This window comes from Heliangelus exortis, chromosome 26 (assembly GCF_036169615.1).
Source record: "Heliangelus exortis chromosome 26, bHelExo1.hap1, whole genome shotgun sequence".
Classification (NCBI taxonomy): Eukaryota; Metazoa; Chordata; class Aves; order Apodiformes; family Trochilidae; genus Heliangelus; species Heliangelus exortis.
This window is the reverse complement of record NC_092447.1, coordinates 5,819,753-5,841,947: the sequence shown is the minus strand read 5'-3', so window position 1 is coordinate 5,841,947 and position 22,195 is coordinate 5,819,753. Positions and strand designations below refer to the sequence as shown.

General features: G+C 45.8%; 1 long non-coding RNA gene across 1 annotated transcript; it reads left to right on the top strand.

Moving 5' to 3' along the window:
* The first annotated feature begins 16,430 nt into the window (after nucleotides 1-16,430).
* LOC139807787 (uncharacterized) lies at nucleotides 16,431-20,448 on the top strand. Its single transcript, XR_011730679.1, has 3 exons — nucleotides 16,431-16,549; nucleotides 17,124-17,268; nucleotides 20,148-20,448. It is a non-coding gene; the product is annotated as an uncharacterized lncRNA (long non-coding RNA).
* Nucleotides 20,449-22,195: the final 1,747 nt, after the last annotated feature.

The following is a 22,195-nucleotide window of genomic DNA, read 5'->3' as shown; positions in this document are numbered from 1 at the left end:
AGCACAAGATGGCTTTTTCACATCAGTAAGCACTATCCAAAATATAACAATCAGAAAGAAGAAGAGAAAAAGAAATCAATGGCAAAAATATAGAAATAAAGACCACATTTGAAGAGTACAGTTTATTCAGATAAGAAAAAAGCCCCTGACATCAAAATCTGTGAATCTTTTCAACATTAATTGCTTATTTTTCCCTTGGGGAGGGTCAGCTTCACATCCTCAACCAAAGATGGTTTGATTTGGCCTCCTGCTTGCCCTATTTTTTTTTTTTTTCCCTTTTCCTTCTGGTTTAAATGAGCTTTCATTTGAAGAAAAATTTTCCTTCCTTAGGATGCTTCCCACACCCTTGGGTGCCAGGGGCACAGACCCTGCCTCCAAGAGCAGCCAAACCTCCACCTGCCTACCATTGAATCCATATGGATTTAATGAACCCTCCTCTTTAGCAATGGGATAATTTGGCCCAGAGTTTGGGGAGGTATGATGTGACCTGGATCAGGACCCTTTCTCTTAACCCAATTTGCTTCTCTTTTTTTTTTAAGGATGGGAAGAGATGCACACGTGGAGCCTGAGCCTGCTCCTGGCTCAGCTGATGAGGATCAGCACCCTGGGGATGAGATTGCTGGGAGTGATAATTAAAAATATTAAAACAATTAAAAGAAATTAAATGTATTCCTTTTCTTTCTGCAGGCCAGAAAGGAAAAGAGGAGGGATGCTTCAGATAAGAGCAGCTCTTGCTCATCACTGAGTTAAACTGACAGGAGTTCAGCTTGCTGGGAAGGACCATGGAAATCTTGCTCAGCACATCAGAGCTGAAACATCTCCAGCTCCTCATCCACCTCCCCGTCCTCCAGCAGCCTCTTTTCCCTCCTCCTTTTGAAGCTAAGTTGGGTCTGGAGTTCAGCTTAATCCAACTGCTAGATGTATTATTCATTCCTGCTCTTTAATGATGTGCTAAAGTTGCTGGAGAAGGGGAAAGGTTCATTAAACTGCCATTTGAATATGGAGCACAACTGCATTTTCTGGGAGAGGAAACCTCTGCCAGTCCCTCACCTTCACCCCAGCCTGGCAAGAGCCCCCAAACTGATGTCATTGATGAGTTTTTCATTGCTGGGGTGAAGGGAAAGTGATGGTTGGGGCACCCTCCAGCACCCACCTTGGCCCTGGTGCCTGCAGGTTGGGGTCTGTTTGAGGGGTTTTCTCTTCTCTCTGGTTAAAAGTGCCAAAATCAAAGGGGGAGTGAAACTGCTTTGGCTTTTCTGCCTGAGGCAACAGCATCTATAAAAGATGATCAGAGTCCTCTTAGTTCTTTGCATTTCTGGGAAAAAAAAAAGCAAAAAAACCAACCCAAACCCTGGCAGTTTCCCCAGCAGCAAAGCTGAGCTGAGGATGCTGGAGGCCAAGGGGGTGGTGAAGGGCAGCAGTGTCCAGCCTGGCATCCCCCACACCAACCAGAAAGCAGCTCCTTGGTGGGCTGGGAAAGCTTGGTCATGGCTTGATTGAGTCATGAGAGGTGAGAGGTGAGGTCTCCTGAACAGAGCTTGGCTTTGATCTTCCCCAGAGCTCAGTGGAGATGCTCAGCAGCCCTTAGGAAATAATGACACCTCCCCACAGGAAAGGGAAGACATGCTCTGGGGTGCTGAGCAGGGATGTTCACCCATAGCCATCCCCCCATGCCTGGGATAACCAGGAATAATCCTGTCGTGGTGCTGTACATCCCTATCTTAGCCAAGTACATGGAAAAAATGCATTTATGGATACCACTGCTGAAAATGGCCTTTTTCCCCCCCAAAAAAAAAAAAGCTGGTTTCCCCCAGAAAAGGCTGTTGGTGGGCCTTGGAGCAGCAGCAACCTGAAGATTCAGCAACTCTGCTAGAACTTCACCTGCAAATATCCCCATGGCAGTGGCTGCTGCTTCCTTAAGGCCCAGGGTTATTTTGCAGGGGCAATTGGGCTGTTTGCCTTTTGAACAAACAGCTTCTGTCCTCAGTTTCCAGATGGATTTTGGGATGCAGGAATAAGAAAATAAAAATAATTTTCAGTGGCCTCGTGGCAGGAGGATGAATCCTCCAAGACTGCAAATCCTGAAGCAGCCTAGCAGTCATTAATAACCCCATGATGCTCAGGTGTGCCCTGGATAACCCAGCCAGACCCCCAGAAATCCTGCAAACCCCTCAATTTGGTTATTCTGGTTCTTCATCACCCCTCCCTCTCCTCTTTTTGGGCTTCTTCATGCTGGGATTTGGAGACCCAGCAACCTGCTTCACTTCACTTCTCTTAAACCCAGAAAGAGGAGAAAGTTCCTCAGGAGTCTTGCTGGGTTGACCACCCTCAGCTAACTGTATGCTGCCTCCTTAAATTTCCCTGGCTTGTTTCTACTGGAGACAGGATTTGTCTCTGGATAAATCTGGCATGGCATTGCAGTCCTCATGGCTGCATTCACTGGGATCTGCTTAGCAGTTTACGTTTATTTTATTCGCCCTCCCTTCCCTTCTCTCCATTTTTTTTAAATTTTTTTTTTTTTTAAATTTTTTCCAAGTGCTTTGAGATAAAAGTGTCATGGAAAGATGGTGTTATTGTCATGATGATGAGAGGACTATTTGTGATGTGCCAGCACCCTTCGAGCTGGGATGGAGCCACTTGGGAGCATCTCGACATCCCCCAGGTGGCATTTTGCTTCCACAAAGCCAAGCACTTAGAGCTAATAAATATACATAGAAAGGGCTGTGTGTATGTGCCTGTGTGGATACATATATCGTGTGGGCGTGATTGGAAAGCAAATTCTATAAATAAATCCCATTATCTTATTACACTGTAATTTTCTGTCATTATCTGCAGTGGGGATCAGATGCATCTGTGGGCTGCAAGGAGAGAGAGGGGCTGGGAAGTGGCAAACTTGGGAGTCTGGCAGGGGGCTCCGAGGGAGGAGGAGAGTTGGATGGGGCTTGGAAATATCTGCAGCCTTGCAAATCGAGGTAATAAACCCCAAATATTGGGCTTTTGGTGAGCCTCACCTGGCCTGGCCTGGTGGTTGCAGTGCTGGAGAAGGGTGCTCTTTCTCTGAGAGTTTGGTTTGATGGTTAATCCTTCATGTTGGGAGGGGGGGAGAAAGGAAAAAAGGAAAATAAGAAGCCAGTGCCTAATTTTTAATTTGAATAGATTTGGCTTCTGCTTCCAGCTTTTGCTTCTTCTTGTGCCTTTGGCTGATGGATTAAAGAGGTTTTGCCATGCCCAGTGTTTTCTCCTGGAGAATCAAGTCACTCTCATTCTTCTTCTTGATAAGATAAAAAAGCAAAGATCTTTAAGTCTTCCACAGTAAGGCATTTTCCCTGGCCCCCGGGTTACTTCTGGGCCTTGCTTTCCAATCCTGCTGATTTTTCAGCATCTTTTCTTTCTCCCAGGTGCCTCCTCTGGGAGCAGCTCAGGATCAGCACCAAAACCTCCTGTGCTAAATCTTGTAGGCTTCAGCCTACAAGATGCTTTCCCTGGTTGCTGAGATGGAAAATCAGTCCTTTTCTGACCCCCCCCACCCCTCAACACCCCCTTTTTCCAAGCAATCTGGCTCAGAGAACCCCAGAGAATTTTGGGACGCTGACTTGGAGCCAACAACCAGCAGAAAGATCAAGAAAAGCCTCATTTAAAAACCAACTGCAGGCTTTGGGGAGGGGGTTGATTTAAAACATTTTTTGAGTAATCCTATTAGCTAAGAGAGGAAACAGGACCCCTTAATGACAGATTTATATCTTTTTCCCCTGGCAGATGAGGTGGATCCCCTTCCTGATACCTTTAGGGATCTCTGGGGGGTGGGTTCCTACCCCTCGCTCATCTGGAGTGAGCATGAGAAAGAGCAATAAGCTGTGAAAAAAAGCTGTGAAAAGGGAAAATGGCTTATGCTTTAACCAAAGAGATGCTGAGACCACGGGTCTTGGGATGCAGATCCTCAGCTCCTCAACTTGGGGGTTACCTGGCTCATTATTCCACCAACTTGATAATATTTTGGAGCTGCAGCCACGCGGAAAATTCGCAGGAGAGATTCTCTTTGGCTGCCTTTTGGTATTAAATGAATGAAAAACCTGTTGGACATTCCTCTCCCACCCCCTTCCAAAATGAACTTCTGAGGATGAGAGATGACACAACTCACTGGCATTAAGAACATTTTGTATTCAGAAGATCAAGGGGTTTGTTCCACCACTCCTGAAAAAAAGGAACATTTCAGTGGCAGCAAATGTTTTGCCTCAAATGGCTGAAGTTCAATCCCAGGTCAATGAGTACATTTTCTCCCCACAAAGTGGTCATTAATTTCAAGCTTGTGGTTTATTGCTGGAAAGGACTTAAAAAAATAAAATAAAATAAGAAAGTAAAGGGACTTCACCACCCATTGGTTCAGGGCACGTGCTAGTTCCTCGTATGGATAAGCAGCTTGCTCCTGGCAAGATGCAAGTCTCTGCATCCACTTTTTTTTAAAAAAAAGCTGCTCTAGGTCAGAAGAAAAGGCATTTTTTTAATGGCTACTGCTGTGTTTATTGCATTTGGGCTCTGAAGATGGAAGGCTCTGGATTTCCAGGTGAAGGGACATCGAAAATACAGCCCAAATAAAACTGTTAAAGCACTGAATATGCTTAAAATACTTCTCTGCTGCTGCATGTGGGGGATTTAAACTGCCAGCAAAGATGTTGGGTGCTTCTCAACCTTCTGCAGATTTGGTGATGGCAGCCCAAATGCCTGGATAACTCACCAAAGTGGTTTCCTTTTTCCTTTTTCCTTTTTCCTTTTTCCTTTTTCCTTTTTCCTTTTTCCTTTTTCCTTCCTCCTTGCAAGCAGCCATGGTTCCCTGAAGTCCCCAGGAGGCATCACCATCAAGAGGTGACAAGCTGGACTTGTTTGAGGTGAAATCTCCCTGAAAACAGAGAATAAACCCAGCAAGTCAGGTAGGTGATGAATGGCCCCGAAACTGGTGACTCTTCTCTTCCCAGCAGAGTGATGAAAGGCACTGATCCTCCTCAGCATCCATCACCTCCCCTGTCCATGGACATCTCCAACCTCTCTTGTGCCAGGCCATATAGAAAAGATTTCTGAACTTGGCAGAGCTCTCAGGTGGTGCTGGGAAGCAGCTCAGAAATGAAAACCTCTTGATTTTTTCCCCCTCTGTAAAAACAAATAAACAAACAAAAAACACACAAACCAAAAAAACCCCAAAGCAAACAAACAAACCCAAACCCAACCCAAACCCCAAATCACTGATAACACCTATCCCAAACCATCCATCCCTCCCACATCCCCAGTGGAGAGAAGGGCAATGTCTTACAGCACAGGCTGTGGTGTTTTCTTAGGGTTTGGCTGCCAGTTTTTACACCAGTTCCAAACACCTCTTGATTCCCCTCACTCCTTTATGGTCTCATTGCTCAGGAAGCTGCTCTGGGGTAGCTAAAGGAGGGAGGAACCATAAAAAAGGGAAAAGGGAAAAAGTGAAATGAAAAAGGAAAAGGAGAAATGAAAAAGGAAAAAGGAAAAAGGAAAAGAAAAGGAAAAAGGAAAAGGAAAAGGAAAAGGAAAAGGAAAAGAAAAAGAAAAAGAAAAGAAAAAGAAAAAGAAAAAGAAAAAGAAAAAGAAAAAGAAAAAAAAGAAAAAGAAAAAGGAAAAGGAAAAGAAAAGGAAAAAGGAAAAGGAAAAGGAAAAGGAAAAGGAAAAGGAAAAGGAAAAGAAAAAGAAAAAGAAAAAGAAAAAGAAAAAGAAAAAGAAAAAGAAAAAGAAAAAGAAAAAGAAAAAGAAAAAGAAAAAGAAAAAGGAAAAGAAAAAGGAAAAGGAAAAGGAAAAGGAAAAGGAAAAGGAAAAGGAAAGAAAAAGGAAAAGGAAAAGGAAAAGAAAAAGAAAAAGAAAAAGAAAAAGAAAAAGAAAAAGAAAAAGAAAAAGAAAAAGAAAAAGAAAAAGAAAAAGAAAAAGAAAAAGAAAAAGAAAAGGAAAAAGAAAAAGAAAAAGAAAAAGAAAAAGAGAGCCCCAAATGGGAATTTTTGTTGTTTCTAAAACGGGGCTGCAGCAAATGCAGCATCAGAAGCTGCTGCAAACTGCAAGTTGTTACCTGGATGTATTGATTTAAAGTCCCTGCCGCTCTTGATTTTTAGAAGTGTGTTTGATTGCTGGCAGGTTTATAGGATTATTGGGTTTAATTGGGTGCCTGGGTGTTACTGGATAGAAGGGGAATTGTGGCTGGGAAGAAAAGCCCTCTTCACACTTCCTGGCTGTGGGAGAGGCAAGTGGTGGGTGGGGATGAGGGAAAGAGGGAGAAAAATAATCTTCAAATGATGGTTCTGGAGTTGAAATGGGATTTTTAAGGTTGGGATCGGGGCAATCCCAAATGCAGGAACTGACACTACCTGTGAGTTCAAGACAAAGCAGCTGTAAATTCCCTGATGCCCCCTCTGTGCAGAAGGGTTCATCTGCTGAATGTGCAGAATGCAAAGGGGCAGGGGTTGGGTTGGGAAGAAATGGGAGGGGACCCAAAGCAAGTGAGATGTTTGGGATGGATTTTGCTGAGCTGTGTCCTTCTGGGCAACCCCCAAGCCCATCAGCACCAGGAATGGATTAAACCACAAAACCCCAGCCCAAACCAGGAGGGGGATAGGAAGGGTTGGTAACAAACCTCATTGTCCTTGCAGGGCAGGTCCTTGCCTTCCAAGTCAGCCTCACTCCATCAGCTTTTCTGTGCTTTCCTGGCTTGCAACAAATCCTGCTGGGTCTCCTCTGGGATTCAGGAAAAAGTTTGCTTTGCCATCCCCACTGGGCCCTGTCAGCTCTTTGAAGATGTTTTCTGTTCTCTCCTCACCCCAAACCACTGCAGCTCCCTCCCTCCCGGGGCACCTGAGCTGGGATTTTGAAAAAAAAACCAAACAAAAAGAAAACCAAAACCAAATGGATGTTGAAGTCCCCATGGTTTTGGGCTTTCTCTGTGTCACTGTGACCCTTAAAATGAGGATGCTTCTTCCAACCCACCCAAGATGCTTCTTCCTGGGCTTTTCTCCCACCTTCCCCTTTACCTGTTTCATTTCTTTTGATAACAGTTAATTTCTTCATACCTTCCCCCTCCGTGCTGCCAAATCCTTCCCCAAAAATCCTTTGCTGGCCTCCAAGGAGATTTTCAGCTCTTGGTAGGGTTTCTCTCCTTCCAGGCTTCTCACTTTTTTTTTTTTTTTCCCCAGCTGCTATTTTTCTTACTTACTTCTTGATGGAAAGTTTTGTCCTGATGGATAGCACCAAGTCAATCCTTCCCCAATTCCTGCTGTTCTCAGGAAGAGAGAAGAAAAATAAAAATAAAAACCCACCACCTTTTCCTTTTGCTCTCCCTCTTCCATCCTAAAAATCCAAATTGGAGTCCTTTACACTCAGGGCAGATTTTGCAGGATGGAAGGGTCCTCAGGAATGTAGAAAGCAGGGCAGGAAGGAAGAAGCTGGAGATTTGGGATGGGGTGGAATGGGTTGGGGTGAGATAGGCTGAATAACAGTCCCAAGGGACAGGGGAGGGAATCAGGAGGGATTTTCTTACCTGGAATCCTGCAGCCCCTGAGAGTTCTCAGGGAAGCTGTGCAGAAGCAGCAGCATTCTCTGAGTGTTTCTCCCACCCTCTAAAAGTTCTCCGTGGCAGCAGCTCCTCACTAAGCCCCTCTCTGTGCTTTCTCACTCACCCGTGGTCGCCCTGAAGTCTCTAAACTGAGCAAAACCCACCCTGTGCTCAAACACCCCCCAGGTTTCACCTCAATAGGTGCAAAATGAGGCGGAGAAATGGCTGCAGTTTATTCTTCTGTAAAGGTCAAGTGACAGGAGGTGACACCCAAAGGGTGATCTATGCAGCTTTGAACTTCCCAGCTGGCAAAGAGGTTGTCCCAGAGATTATAAATATATTTTTCTGTCTGGGATATAAACCCAGTGTGCAGCAGCAATTATGATCAAGAGGATGCTGGCAAGATGCTTGAAAGCAGAGGGAGGGAATGGATGGGTTCTTGTACATATTTATGGGGGTATGGCCACCCTCATCTCCCCAGGATATAACAAACGGGTCCCTGTGTTTTATGAAATGTGATCCCCAAATTACAGAGACTGAGTTCAGTCTTTTCCAGCTCCTGCACCTGTTCTGAGAGGTTGCAGGAGCTTTTTGGATTCCATAATCTTCCAGAATCTTGCTGCAGGGAGACATCCAGAAGGGGAGACTCTCAGTCAGGATGCTGTGGCAGGGCCAGAGAGCCCACACTATTTGCCTAGGTTAGAGATTAAGGCAGTTTTAATTAATTTTGATGGTGTGTAATATGATAACTTGTGCTGCTGGGCTAGTTCATAACCCAATCTTCAATTATTATCTCTTACTTTAAAAAAAAAAAAAACAACAAAAAAAGAAAAATTAGGTTATGATGTTGGCTGAGCAGTGGCCATCAGGAAGCCAAGGGCTTTATAGGCAGTAAAGTTAAAGTGTTTCTTTTAATTTAATGAGCTGGATTGTCTGAAGTATCTGACCAAGAAGAGTTTTGAAACTACAAGACCTCAGTGAGGCTGAGGGCAGATCTCTGACCCTGATACCTGCAGAGAGGGATGGGGAGATTTGGTGGCCATGCCCTGTGTGAGCTCTGCCAGTAAAGTCAGGGCTGAGAAAGAGCCACAAAAAATAAGTCAAGGGCTGGCAAAAAACCCTCCCAACGCTGTAGAGTGCTCTGTCTGCTTCATTTATTAAAAAGGAGACAGAGAGGTGACTTGATTACCATGTCTAAGTAGCTTCACAGGGAGAAAACACCAGCTACTAAAGGGCTCTTTAAGCCCTCAGAGCAAGGCAGAATGGGAACAAATATTTAGAAGGCAAAGACAGACTGAAGCCAAGTGAGAAACTGCATTTTTTCCCTCCAAAACACTGAGGAGGCGATGCCACTGGAATAAAATCCCAGGGGATCAGGGGCCTCTTGACATCCTCAGAACAAGAAGAGAGGGCTCCAGGGAGAGGGGACACAACCTGGTGCCCAACCTGGGATTTGAGGTCCAAGAGCTCATCTCTGGAAAATAAACCTGGAGACCCCAAAAGTATCACTCAGGCACTTTACAAAATAATGTGACTGTTTTTTTTCCCCTCTTGGCAATCTTCATGGCCAGGGGATATTTGTTGTCATTTACTCCTAAAGGCTTCAGCAATCCTTTTGCTTCGTTTTGTTTCCCTGCAAATAAACAAACGAAGGCACAAAACCCCTTCATTTGCTCCTTGGGAAACTTTTTAACAGTCAAGAGCTGTCCAAGAGCTGCTTCAGACAGTGGCTGAATAGTCTATCTCTCTCTTTCAATACTCAGTCTTCTGGGTATGCATTTGTTTGCTTTTGTTTTGCTCTCAAATAAAGTTGTAGCTTTGTTCTCGCCTTTCCGAACGCCCTTTAGTATTCTGGGTGAAAAGCCTGGAAATAATGCTGGCAGCTCCTGCAAGCCCTGGTGGGAGCGGACACTGATCAGACACGCCATTCCCCAGCATTTTTATTTACCAACAACAGGCTCTTATCTCCAGCTCAGGGAAAAAAAAAAAACCTCCTCTTCACCCTCCCCGAGCCAGCGCCGTGATTTGTGCAACCGGCTCCGCCGTAATCTCTCGCCTTGATCAGAGTTTCATCCCACTTAGCTCCCACCCGGCTGAATTTTTTGACTTGATAAATTGGATGGGGATTTCTAGGGGATCTCAGGGCTTTCCAGGCTGCTCGTTGCTTGGCTGAACTTTGTCAAACACAAAGCAGTGGCTGGGGAGAGGAGGATGGGGCGAGACGGAGGAGCCGGGGAAGGCGGAGTGCGGCTCTCGACCTGGGTGTTGGGCAGTGGGAGGAGGCATGGGAAGAGATCACACAAAAAAAAAAAACAAAAAACAAAAAACCAAAACCAAAAAGACTTCTCTGACCTTCACTTCTTGACTCAGCTCTGCAGGAGCTGCTTTTGGGAAGCTGGCACCAGGTTTGGTGGAGCATGGGGCTGATGTGATGGTGGTTCTGGGATGCTCCTGAGTTATGGGCGTGCTGCTAATGGTTCAGCCTCTCCTCCTCGTGGAAGAAGCTCCATCTAAATTCTCATCTTTCTCCCCTCCACCTAGCCACTGCATACTGCTGTGCATCTGCTAGATATAAATATTTATTTGCAACATCCCAGCAAAGGTCTTTTACCTCTCTATTTACTCTGCTTTGAAGTATTGATCTATAATTACCCCTGAGTATCTTGCCTGTAAACATTTCCCTGCATATGTACTTATAAATACCACTTACCTCTAAATATCACCCTGCATTTTCACCTGTAAATATCACTTGCCAGGAAAGGGCCACAGCAAACTCCTTAAAGCAGAGAAATGAGGTGGCTCCAGAACATTTTGTGCAAGGTGGAGCAGAGCTGTGAAGCTCCAGTCCAAGCCCAGCTGCCAGGTCAGAGAATCAGCCCCACTTTGTGGTTTCCATCCATCTCCTTAAGAGGCAGAAGCTGCTGCTAATACGTTTCCGTGGTTGACCTTAAACTTCACTCGTGTCATTTAGCATGTCATCAGGCATAATTAGGAAGTCCAGCAATACTCAGGGCATATTGATAATGGTATTAATTTACAGCAGCTTTTATCCTGCAAAGCAACCCAGGCTTTAGAAACCAGACTTGTGTGTGTGTACATTAAATTCATACGTGGCAGAGATGGCAGCACTGGAAAACAGGTTCCTGGGGGAAGAAGAAAGCAGCCTACATCAGCTAAGGATAGAAATTTCTGCCTTAGAGAACCAGGTAAAACCCCAAAGGCACTGGGACACCCTTAATAATGACCTGAGGGATGTGCAGAAGAGATAATGCCAATTATTAGCTGCTAAAAAAACCTATTTTCATCACCAGGTGACAGTCTTGTAGCCTTTTTCCTAAGAGGTGGACAGTGCCAAATTCTTGGAGAAAAGAGGTGAGATGCTGGATGAGATGAAAGAACTTGGGAAAGGGACCTGGTGCTGCAGTCACAGTTTATTTCTCAGCACCTTGCTGCAGCATTTTAGGTGGCTTGGATGTGAAAAATGGGATTTTGAGTTTTGGAAAGATATTTTGCTCTAGAAAAAACCCAGTAATTGAGAAGGTGGAGTCTTGTCTTCAGTCCCATAGGTATGATGTTTTCAGGGCTGCCCAAGCCCATGGGGAGCTCTGCCTTAGGAGCAGCTCTGAGGGCATAAAGAAACCCTCCCAGGTTCATGATATCCACCCTAAGGAGTGAGGCTGACCTCTCTTTAAGGCAATTCCAACATAAAGCTGAATGGATCAGTCTGGGAATCCATAGACATGGGACAGCCCAGCCTGGATTCATGGCCTGGGAGTCCTCATTCAAAAAATAATGGGAAAAAAATCTCTTTAATTTAACTGAAGTGAGGTGTTCTGCCCAGAAAAAGCACCAAAATATGTGCTGCACAAACAGCATCCTACCTGCAATGCTGATCCCTAAAATGGGTGCTCTTCCCTCAACCCTTGGCTTGCTCCATGCTTTGGTGCTCTGAACTGAGGAAAATAAAAAAAACAGTGGAGGGGGTGGGGGGCTGGGAAAACAAAAGTGTGAGTTTCTATGGAGACAACTGTTCTGTTCTAAAATCTGAGGGCCAGCAAGCTCTGTGGTTTGCTTTTTGATGCAGATGCTTGGGTTTGACTTCAGAGGAAGGGCTGCATGAGGCAGGGTTTCAGTTGAAAAGGGGAAAGAAAACCTCTTCAGTCCCCTACAAAGAGAAAAAAACCCACACAGGGATGATGAAATCATAAAATCACAGAATAACAGGATGGAAGGGACCTTAAAGCAGGGACACCTCCCACCAGCCCTGGCTTTGAACAGGGATGGGGCAGCCACAGCTCCTCTGGGCAGCCTGGGCCAGGGGCTCAGCACAATGAAGAATTTCTTCCTAATGTCCAACCTGAATTTAATATCATTTAATGTCTCCCTTTGTCAATAAGGAGAGAGAAGTGTCCTCTCCTCTCATAAAGCACCTGAAAAGTTAGAGATGGTTTGGCACAGCCAGGAGCCCTGAGATGAAGAGAGTGGAAAAGAAAAGGGACCTTGGGCCAGTGTTTGCTTTTGCTTTCCACCTGTTTTCCCTCCAGCTGGAGATTTCACAGGCTTGGGAAGGATGTGTTGGGTTCTTCCCAGTGGCTCTTGGTACTTTGGGGCTTAATTGATTTGCTTTTAGTGGCCTGGATGGTAGCAGCTTTAAGGAATTGCAAGGAGTGAGGAGTGAGGTGAGAGGACACGTTAGCAGCTCCTCTGGAGAGCCAGGCTAATGGTTTCATGTGGGTAAAAAAAAATCAGAATTAATTCTTAGCGAAGAAATTTTGACAAAAGTGAGATATCAAACCTGCTAATGATCTGTCAGAGCAGGTGGTGAGGAGCTGCTGGCTGAGCCTTAACCCCTTCCAGGACTGAAAGCAGCCTGGTGTCCAGATGCAATGCCAACCCTTGAAGCTCCTTCCAAAGCATTTCCTCGGGATTTTCTATGCTCCAAGGCAACTTGCCACCAAACCTCAGCCTGAAACACCACCAGAGACCCCTTCATTAATCATGCATGGGTGTTTCAAGCTGATTTTATACTGGATGGGGAGGCAGGAGGTGGAAGGAATATTTGGCAGGAGAGCTGGATGGTGAAAATCTTGCTTGGTTCATCAAGAGATGGAGAAGGCCAACAAAAGGCATGGAACCCCCCCACTTTTATCTGGGGATCCCTCCACGCGGAGAAGTCCTAAGAGGAAGATTTCCTGGTGGGATCAATCCTGAGGGCAGAGAGGAAGAAGGCAGCTAGGCCACAGGACCCCATCCATGGGAATGCAAATGCTTTGTTTTGAGAACATTTAGCAGCAACCTCTGCCCTGCTCCCATCACATATTCATGTTCTTCTTGCTGCTTTTTTCTTCACTTTCTAAATGAAATTGCCCAGGCTTGGCCTTCCTGCAGAGCAGGGGGATGGAGTATGGATGAGGCATGGGAAGAAATGCTGGGATCCTGGGGTCGACCACCCCAACCAAAGCTCTGAGCTTTCCTCTGAGCTGTGTGATAAATGAAACCCAAAGAATAATGGAGCCAGGCTGTAAAGATGCTGAACTCAGGAGAACTGAAACACACTCAGCAAAGTGATTAAAGGCCAGGTCCTAATTCTGGAGGTGCCTCCTTGGTGGCCTTTTGGATAGAGAGAGGGGATGGTGCTGGAAGCAGGATGCTCCCAGGGGAGGAGGAAGGCAGAGTCTGCTTGTATTCCTGCTTATTTTCTAGGAAACAGTTTCAGGTTTAGGCTTTTGGACCAAAATAAACCCTAAAATTTCATATATAAGGTCTACAGAACAGAAATCTCATTGAACAAAGGCATTTTGCTCCTGGCAGTGTGATGTTCCCATGTCTCAGCATCACCTTCATTTCAGAAATACTTCTTCCTAAGAAAACTCCTGATTTGTTGCACTAGGGGATGCCTCAGGGTTTTGCTGATTCCCTTTTTTTTTGTGTCCCAGAATGAGGAGCCCAGGCTGGTTCACAGCCAGCAGCAACATCCCTCTCTCCTGCTTCCCTCCTGTCCCCTCTCTCTCTGCCTCCACAGGGGTTGATTTACTCGACCTTTAGATGTTTAATCCAAGGGGAAAATTTATTTTCATTTTAAGGGAATAAAGTGTGGGATATTTAGAGGTGAGTGTGTGTCTTGCTGGAAACCTCAGCAGCTCAGCAGCCAAAGTGCTCCATCCAGGAGGAGACTCCATCCAAGGGATGGGGGAAGCATCTTTGGGTAACACATCCTGTATTTTCCAGCTCCCACCATCCCTACCTCTCTTCCTGACAAAGCTTAACCAATTTAAATACTGGAATGAGAGCAAGACCAGCGATTCCTTGGGAGGCTGAGGAAGTTTTCTCCTGGAAAGCCCTTTTTTTGCTGCAGTTAATCCTTTTAAAAGCGAAGCACCAGCTCTTCCAACTGTTTGCCAACAAATGCGTTGTCTTAGTTCCAAAAAGAAAAATAAAATTTAGCAAGAAAAGGACAACAAAATATACCCAGCCCCAAACAAACACGTCAATTAGTGTAATCAGCTCTAATGAAGAAAAAGAAGCCAAATCCAAGACTTTGTGTTGCTAGTGGGTTGGCTCATCCCTCCTCTGTCACCCCACACATGTCAAGGGACAGAAGGGACATTGCAGGGGGGGACACGGCCCCCCACCCCCACTGGGTTTGGGGTCAGGGTCTGTTTTCCTCCTGCACATCACCCCATTCATGGGAAGGTGAGGGAGGGCAGGTCCCAGAGTCTCAGCATTCAATGGGGAAACAAAAGGCAATGATTTATAATTTGCTGTTATTGTGCAGCTCCCTCGTTGCCAGCCAGCCCTGGCAACAGGGCCTTGGGACCAGGAAGAAGAATGGTTTTGCTTTCCATTTACCCAATTAATAAAAAGAAGAGCAATAATAATAACAATAGCAGTAATAATGGCAAAAATAATAGCAATAATAATAGCAATACTAATAGCAATAATAAAATCCATCCCTCTCCCTTTCTCCCCTCTGATGCTCCTTGGGGTGAACCCAACTTCCAGAATTTCTTTATTTAACAGGTGGACCCAGGCTGGTTGGCTTGAACACAAACTCTCACCAAATAAATCTCCCTGCAGCAGGCTGGGTATTAAAACCATCCTTCACCCATCCAAATCTTGCAGGAAGAGCCACCAGAGAGGCCAAGATGGGACTGGAGGCTCAGAGTTACTTTTTCCCCACCTTCCAGTGAGTTGCTATGGATTTAGCACCCTTGTTTTCTCCCCAAATCTCCACTGGGGGTGTAATGCTGGGCCAAAGAGATTGGATGCTTGATCCATCCTGGGAAGTGCTTCTGCTTTTTGCTTTTCTTCTCTGGGCATCTGGGACAAGGGGAGAGGAGGAAAAAAGAGAGATCTGCTGGCAAAACAGTGTGAGCCACAGAGGAAAAGCTCATGGCAGGACTTGAGGGGGGTCCTAGATATATGGAGACAGAAAAAAGAGGATAAAAAGGGAGGAGAAGCTGCTCTCCAGGATTTCTCATGCACATCCTGTCCTTGAGTCTCTTCAGCCTTCACAAACCCCCAAATCCCAGCACTGAAGGGCTGCACGGGGCAAGAAAGTGGCTTGTGGAGCAGAGCTGGGGCTGGAGGCAGCTCCACACTGCAAAAGCTCCATCCTGAAGTGCTCATCCCCCATGGATGGGCCTTTCCCAGGCTTCTTTTGGCAGGACCACAGATGCTGCCACCCTGCAGAGCATCTCCAGCTCCATTCTCCAGAGTGCAGACAACTCAGAGCCAGCTTCTGCCTGAATAAGGAGCTTGAAAACAAAGCAAATCAAATCTTCAGTCCTCAAGCACTCAAACAAAACATACAAAAAAACCCCAAACAAACAACCCCAAAACACTAGAAAATCTGCCCTCCTGACTCCTTGCTTTTATTTATTTTTTTTTTACTTCTTTTTATTCCCCTCTCTTTTCATTCCCCCTTGAAGAAATGATTTGAGAGGTGGCTCCTTATTTATTACAGGAAATGAATAAATGCATTTCTGTGTGGTTCCTATGCTGCCTTTAAGGGTATTTTGGGTGCTGAGCTCTGGAGCAGGGAGAAGGTTGGGTGCGGGCTGTGAGAACCATGGGCATCAAGTCACTGAGGAATCTGCTTGGATTTGGGACTGATTTGGGACTTTGCTGCCAGCAGGCTTTAAATCACAGCCTGGCAACCACTTTGCTGAGGGGTTGGTGGGGGGGAAAAAAGGGCCAGAACAGCATCGGTTCAAAGAGAGTGGGCAAAACATAATCATCCAGTGGAAGGACTAATCCTGGATTATCATCAGGGGCTGGAAGGGATAAACCATATCTAAGAACACAGCTTTCATCCCACAGGGCTTTGCAGAGCTGGATTGCAGCTGCCTCCGGGGTGTGGAGACCGAAAGGGAGCTCTGGGAAAGGGGGGGACAACGTGGCCAAGGACATGGTGGGAAGTTTGGCTCCAGCTGGAGACCCTGCTCGGGGTAAAACACCTCCCTGCAGGGTCTGGTGCTTGGTCCTCACCATCCCAGGGTTTTTTTGGGGCAGAATGGTAGCAAGCAGGCAGTGCTGTGACCCCTGCTTTGTCCCCCTCCTTGCTTTTCCTCCTTATCTTTTTTGGCTTCTGTCCTGAAGTACAAACTGACCTCTCAGAATTTTCTCCTTTAATGCCCTTGTTCTCTAATGTTAATAACTGGTCAGTGACAGGCTGATTAAACCTTCCTTCCTCCCTTATTTAGATTGGTGTCACTGCACTGGCTCTAACAGAGCTGTAAAGAACATTAACACCCTGCCTGACAGGGCAAACCATTCCTTGGGAATTGATAAGGGCTTTTTCTGGAAAGGAATCTGGCACTGGCAAAACAAACGGATGCCTCGGGCTCCATCCATCTCCTTTCCTTTAATAACTTTCATTTGTTTGGCACTATCTCCCATGTCTATTTATGTAACAAATGCTTTTTGTCCCAGCTGGGGCTTTTGCAGCAGCTTCAAGTGGGACACCTCAACTTCTCTCCCCTCCTCAGGACATTGTAGGTGAGGTTTTTGTCCCCACAGAGCACTGAGCAGGGGCTAAAGGGGCCCCAATCCCCCCAGCTTGCTTGTCTCCTGGATCTATATATCATCCATATATCTATATTTATATCTCTATATCACATATCAATTTCTGTATCTATATTATCTAGATTTAGATCCATATCATCTATATCATCTATCTATATCACCAGTATCTATGCTTATTTCCACATCTAGGTCTATATTTCTATCTATGTCTACATCTATCACCTATCTATATCATCTATATCTCTATATAATATCTATCTATTTCTCTATCTATATTATTTAGATATAGATTTAGATCTAGAACTAGATTTAGACCTAGATCTGTATCATCTATACCTATATCATATACATCATACATAATTTAAAAAGGATTAACTGTCCTGCATCTATCTGATTTATATCTATATCATCTATATCTACAACTTATATCCATGTCCAGGTTTAGGTCTAGGTCTGTATTTTTATCTTGATCCCTATATTATAATTGTCTTTACCTACATCTGTCTATATCCTATGACCCTGCTAGCCCCTGTTTTATTATTTTCAGGAAGTTTAAAGCTGTTTGTACCCATCCCCTGAGAGGCAGGAGAAGGGATGGAGCTGCCTTGGGTGTGAGGATAAGCACAGAGGAAGCTGCTGATTTTAATTACCAGCAGAGAGGAGAAAAGAGAGGGGATTTCTCTTGCAGCTGGGTAAGTGGTGCATGGGGCAAGTCAAGAGTTTTAAGGCTGCATCCTGCTGTTTGCATCTCATCTCTTCTAGAAGGAGAAACACGGGGCCCCTGTAAGGACTTGTACTTGGGGACTGTGAAATCCTCGCCCTAAAAATCCTCTGGTTAAATCCAGAGGTGATTCCTGTGAGGTTTATTCCTGCAAATCAGGGTTGTGACACAGCTGTTGTGTTTCCAAGCCCCCCAAACCCCTGGAAGAATGAACAAGGGCAAATGGGAGAAGATAAAGTCGAGGCTGCAGCACCTGGAAAAAGGGAGATACATACATATATATACATTTCCACATTATTTTTTTCCTTTCAAGAGGGAGAAAGAATAAGCCTTGGGCACTGCTCTGCTGTCAGCAGGCTGTGATAAGGCTGGGGGAGGTGAAATCCCATTTAGACCCAATCCTGAGGGAAAGGTTGGGGTGGGAGGTGGGACAGACCAAGCCGATGGCAACCTCTGCTCTGGAGCAGGGATCAAACCCATCCACCAGCTCCTCTGGTTCTGCAGAAATCAGGTGCTTGAAGAATTTTTTGTAATTTTTTTTTCTTTTCCCTTTTTGCAGAGCTCTCTGAAGCCTTTGCTGCTGCTTTGGTGTTCAGTGGTGTAAAGAAACAAAAGAGAAATGGAAGCCAGGATGGAGGGACAGCTTCAGGCTTGGCTGGATTTTTGCACTGAGCCACCCAACTCCATCCCTGTCACTTTATTAAAATAAAAATCTATCCTCCTCTTTCCTTCCAGAACAGCAAGAAGGTGCCCAGGCAGCACTGAATTCTTTGTCAAGCAAAGTCCCAAAGGAATGGGACAAAACAGACTCAAAAAAACAAAAAAAAAAACCACCCCCAAAACAAAACGAAACAAAACAAAACAAAAAAAAAACCATCCTACAAATCAAAGCCTTGAATCTGCACCTCCAAATGAAGAAAATGGCATTTTTTAAATTTTAATTTTGCATTTAAAAGGGAGATTAAAGGTGCAGCAGGTCCTGCCCTCTCCCTATAGGGCTGTGCTGGAGAGAGGGGCTCATGGGGTGGGGGGGAACTGAGTCTTTCGTTGGAATAAATGGGGCAGGAGATCTAAATCATCAAGGAAAACACAAAGATAAATGTAGATCTCTTGTTGACTGAGGGGAAATTTCCCCTTTTGATGTCCCAGCCAACACCCCAAATGGTGCTCACCAGCTGTGCCCTGTCAGTAGCTGTAGGGTTTTCTGCAGAGTAATTTTTGCAAGACACTAAAGTGTGGGGGGTTTTTTGTACAATGAGAACTCCAAATATGTTTTGTATCCAGGTTTAGGAGTGACCTAAGGAGCTGCTTTCCTGCTCCATCCTTGCTTTCTGGTATCTACTTTGTGTGGTGTAAGCACACCTGGACCTGGTGGCTGCAGCTGTAACAGAAATAAATAATAATAAAAAAAAGATATTGACTAAATAATGTATATGAGAGAGCTCCAGATCTTTTTAGCCGAGATCAAAGTAGAAGAAAACTTTTCCTACACATTATTTTTTCCCTCCTGTGGAGATTCTTGCCTTTGCCTTCAACACCTTCTGCTCTTAATAACTCATCCCAGGGAGCAGGAGATGGGATCTGGATTTGATTACTGATCTGATTTAGCCTGACAACCCCGGCGTCCCTCTGCAGAGATTGCAAGTGTTTCATGGACAATTTGCAATGAAAGAGAGAAGCTTAAGGAGTGATTTATCCCATAACAATAGCAATGATCATAATTGAAGGGAGGAAGAGGTTCTCACGGGGTGCCAGTTCCACCAGGCTCAGCAAGTGATAGCAGATGGAATTCAAAAGCTGATTCTTCCAGCATCTTCTCCTTGGGGTGAAGGAGGAATATGAGGTCAGAATTCATCTGGGATGATTTGGGCTTGTAAATGTGGGGGGTTTCTCTTGGGAAATGGGAATTAGGTCCATTGCAACTCCTGTCGAGTCTCTTAACTCCTCCCTGCTCATCCTCTGTAGCAAGGAAGAGCTTTTCTCACCTTGAAAAGATCGTGCAGCCAAGTGCCAGGGATGAAAAGACAGTAAATAGGCTGTGCACCAAGGCAGGCATCACCTCTTCCTGCCTCCCCCCCAGGAACAGGCTGCAATCAGCCAGTAAGAGTCAAAAACCCATCTGTGTCCTCTCCCCACCTGCACTTTTTCTGCCTTCTTTATTCAGGGAAGGATGTGCCTCACCTGAGAAGTCCTTAAGATGCCACAGACAACCTTGGCTCTGATTAAGTGCTTAGGGAAGCTCCCGAGAGGGTTGTTCAGCATCACCAGAAGAGGAGATGAATCAGCAAGAGCTCCTCATCCCCTCCTTCATCAGGGGTGGCAGGGACAGGTTTCATGGTGTTCCCAGCCCTGGATCAGGTGGCTGGAGTCACCAAGAGGCCAGGGAGCTGCAGCAGGGACATCACCGGGAAGGGAATGGGCACCTCCTTGTCCTCAGGACTCCCATCAGTAGGGTCAAGAGTGACCTTGCCAGGAGTTCCTGGGGGCTCCTCACATCCCCATCTCCAGACTCCTCATTCTCAGGCATCCCCATGTCCTCCCCACCTCATCTGAACACCTTCCAGCCCCAGACATTTATTTGGTGAGGCCTCATTACCCATTCCATGGAAGAAGAACACCTTGGTGAGCATTCCAAACATTCCAGCCAAATCCCTCTGCCTTTTTTTTTTTTTTTTTTTTTTTTTTTTCCCCTCCTGATTAATACTGTCCCCAGACATTTACACTCCAGATGGGCCAATGTCCTTTCCCTTAGAAACCTTTTCACCCTTGCTAGCAGGAGGCCCAGCCTGCACAGCTACCAGTGCACCCAGATTTATCTCACTTCACTGAAACCCCTGTGTCCTCTTCCAGAGCAATGGAGCATGAAATTCAGGATGATCACTGCAGCGAAACCTGCTGGCTGCTGGGCAAAGCCATTTCTCCATCAGTGACATCCAGAAGAATTCCTTGACCTTGCCTGTTGCTTGCTCTTCTGCTCCTTGGAGAAGACCTCTGCTCAGAGGGGGACTGGGAAAACCCCTTTGCCCTGATACCGGTGTGACAGGGCAAGGACCTTCTCCTTTCCATGGACACTGTGACAGGAGAAGAGCTTAAACATTTCTGTTCTTGAGGAGATTTAAGGCAACCCCAAACAATCTTGACCCACTTCACACCCTGCAGTCAAGGAGATTTTTTTTTTTTTTTTTTTTTTTGGTTTGTTTGTTTTTTTGTTTTTGGTTCTGGAGGGCTCTGTTCTCATTTACACTTGAGCTGCTCTGAACATAAAAGGGTTCTGGGAGCAGCCTTTGCAGCCTGGAGAGGCCAGGGTGTAAATGAAGGGCCAGCTCTTCAGCTAACAAGATGCCTTAAAGCTTCTTTTATAGCAGAACCCAAATGGTCACATCCCCTCCCCCTAACACCAGGGTGCCAGTGCACCCAAAGGGCCCAGCTGAGTCCCTTGCACAGCTCAGGGTGACCCATGGAGCCCTTTAACACCTCAATCCTGAAGAAAGAAGAAGGCTGAGCACAAACTCACCCCCCAGAATCCTCCCTTGGTCACCTGCCTGACCCACCACAAACTCTGGTGCCACCAGGCAAGGCTGAACATCCCCAGTGTCACTCCCATCACTGCACCAGTAACATCCAGTTTCCACCAGTCCTCTCAGCCCTCGAGACTCTTGCTGGCACTGGGAAGGCTTTGTCAGCACATTCTGGATGGCATCCAGGGAATGAGACCAACAGCAAAGTGGCTTGGACCAGCGGAGGGGGAAAGAAATGTCCCTCCCTGCCTGCAGGATTTTAAGGAAGCATCTGCTGGCAATGGTGGTTCAGGAGGACCCAAGTGGTGTGAATTCAGGATTATGTTAATGAGATGAATAATTTCAGTTTAAAAAAAGAAAAGAAAAAAAAAAATTAAAGAGCAGAAAACCTTTTGAAACCCAGGGAGATGTTTCATCCTGGTAGCTCTGAAGTGAGAGCTTTGTTTCACAAGTGCCAAACCATTTTGCAGCGATGTTTTCCAAAGCTTCCACACCCCCACCCCCTGCCTCCTTTTCTCTAAAAGAGGAACCAGAACTTTAATTAATTGACCACACCAAACCCTTACTCTCCGTTTCACCAGTGGAAAAAAAAAAAAAACAAATCCCCCTGAGGGTTTAACCCACGATGCTTTCGGCCTCTTGGCTGATTTTCCATCCCTGCTGATTTTCCCTCTCCGCATTCCCAGCACCTCGTTCCCAACCTGCCGGGCACGGTTCCCACTGCTCCAGCCTCAGCCTCAGCTGCAAACTCTTCAGTCTGGAAATGAATATTATATTTTTTTTATTTTTTTTTTCACGCTAGGGTGCAAAGATTTATTTTCCAACCCGGCGCATCCTCTCTTTTGTCTCTGTCTTGAATAGCGATCGTTAGGTTAACAAAAGGGATCTGAATGCCCCGGTTGGGTGGAGCAAACACCCTCTTATTTTCCTATTTAATTGGCCAACCTGTGTTTAAAGCTGGAGACTGGGCTGGAACTGGGATTGGGAGACTGTTACTGGGGGAATAAATCTGCCCCCGAAGGGGAAGGTGGGGGTGATGGGGTTGGGTTCTTTTCCCTACTTTGAAGCCAAACTGGATACGAACCCAGCCCTTCACAAATGACTGCCCAGCTAATTCCACTCCAGGAGAATAAATTGGAGGTGGGGACAAGGTCCCTGGCTGGGAGAGGTAATTACAGTGAGATGGCACCTTAATTACCCCCTGATCCCCAGCTGGAGGAGGAAAGGGCCCTTCTGCCTCTCTCCACACTGACTTTGTGGAGTGGCTTTTCCCAGCTCCCAGTTTGGGCTTCTTAGACCCTCCTGACCCTCCCTTGCTCTCCTGAAGGGCAAAAGGCAGCCTGGGGTCCCCAGCATGTGTTATTTCCCTATTTCATGCAA